Here is a 2315-nt window from a genome sequence, read left to right as displayed (position 1 = left end):
TTCGGGTTGTTTACAACAATGTAAGGTACTTAATAAACTTTAAAGAACGGACAGTACAATAACCCTAATTTTTTAATCCTGTTTTCTCAAGATTTTGTATATAGACTTGACATTGTTTAAATTTTATTTGAGCTATAATAAGGTGGATTGAGGATTCTTCCTGTGATTTTGAATAGCATTTGGGAGAATTTTGTTGATTTCGTGGAGCCATAAAGCTCAAATCCGTTTGTTCAAATAATTCTGATAATGGCTATTTATTGAAGTTTTTGTAATAAGTTTGATGTTAAAAGTAGGGACGAGGTATCGATATCGAAATATCGATATTCTCTAACCAATAATATCCGAATATCAATATTTTCTTCAATGCATTGATTTTCAAAGAAATATTATATTCTCCCCACATTTTTAAAAAATAAATAAAAGGATATATATATAATAGACGAATAACCAAAAAAACAAAGGTAATTTGCTTTCTAAAAATAGACAAATACCTCAAACTTCATATATGTAAATTATTTTCAACAGCATAAAAAAACAATAAATACCAATAACATGGAGAAATATCCAGCCAATAATATTCAATCCAAATATCGATATAGCAGATATAAAAAGATTACGATATTTTATGTAAATATTACTACTAATTTTGATATTCATTATCGATATCTAAATAAAATTTAAATATTTTAGAAATTACCTAAAATATCAAAGTTTTTCACTAATGAAATATGGATATTTTATTTTATCATTGCTTCAAAAGTGTGATATCGACGTCAAACAGAAATATAACCAGGTGTTGACTTTGAGAATGTCGATTTTTGAATTTAATATTATTTGTTAATGTTGTCCATAATGTAAATTGGATATTAGTTATTAATATTGTCCATAATGTAAATTAAATTATTTGTTAATATTATCAATAATGTAAATTGGAGATAATTTGTTAATACTGTCCATAATGTATGGATATTATTTGTTAATATTTTCCATAATGTAAATTGGATATTATTGGAATATTAATGTTTTTCACCTTTTTTTTTCTTTTTAAACGATTTATTCAACTAACATATCCGGTTATATTTTTGTTAATATTGGTTAGGTAACGCACTACATTTGTTACGTTTATGTTTTCATTGTCATGACATTACTTTAGAGTTTTTATGAATTTTTGATTAGGCATGATATTAAATAGGCCCTCCTATGATAAGCTATATTAATGTTTTATCATTACTATATCTTTATTTATTAAATTTTATATATTTAAAAATCAATATTTAAAAATATCGATATTTTAGTGCCAATATAGTGTCGATATCAACATTGTTAACCGATATTGATGTTGATGTTGTTAGTACAAGAGCCCAAGAGGAGGAAAAAGGCAATTATTTCACCCCAATTTTTGATTACTTTAATGAAAACTATATATAATTAATAGCCAAAACTGATGAGTCTGCCAAGTATAGGTAGAGGGAATAAAATATGGGGGCTGTTTCAATGCGATAAAAAAAACTAATTTTTCATTCGAAGCTCTGTATCTTAAAAAGTAGGAACAATACAAGAAAACCTAAAAGAACCTCATTTAAAGAAGATTAAATTTGCGAAAATATGAGCCATAATAGAGTTATTTACGTTGAATAGTTTTCAATATATAGCTTTTTAAAAAGCAACATTTCATAAAAATGTTGTATGGGACGTACTGAAAGATCAGTAGTATTTCATGATCAGTATAATACTTGATCAGTAATTTATTTTAAAAATTTTATATCTCAAAAACTATTTGACGTACAGATGTCAATTAGCACTCAAATTAAAGCTAGTTTAATGAGCTATAAAGTAGTTTATAATGTTCATCTTCGTAGAAGTAATAGTTTACATGACATTTTCTGATTTTGTGAGAGTATTTTGTCAAATATCATAAAAACTACTAGTCCTACAAAGATAAACATTACTATTTTGTAGTAAATTTAACTAACTTTAATTTGAACGCTGACAGACATCTGTACGTCCAATGGTTTCTGAAATAAAGTTTTTCATAAATCAAAGTTATTGTCCGAACAACTATAAATCAATTTATTTTAGTAAATATCATGAAAACTACTATTCCTACGAAGGTAAAGGTCATATACTTCTTTATAATCCATTAAACTAGCTTTAATTAAGTGCTAATAGAAATCTGTACGTCACATAGTTCCTGAGATATAGATTTCTCAAAATAAATTTAGTAACTATTAATCTTTCAGTAGATTTTGAAGAAATTTTGCTTTTTAAAAAAGGTATATCTCGAGAACTATTTGACGTAAATAGCTCTTTTAGGG

Source organism: Halyomorpha halys, unplaced genomic scaffold (genome assembly GCF_000696795.3).
Source record: "Halyomorpha halys isolate HHAL.00 unplaced genomic scaffold, Hhal_1.1 Scaffold220.1, whole genome shotgun sequence".
NCBI lineage: Eukaryota > Metazoa > Arthropoda > Insecta > Hemiptera > Pentatomidae > Halyomorpha > Halyomorpha halys.
The sequence above is the reverse complement of the archived record's forward strand: the minus strand, read 5'-3'. Positions refer to the sequence as shown.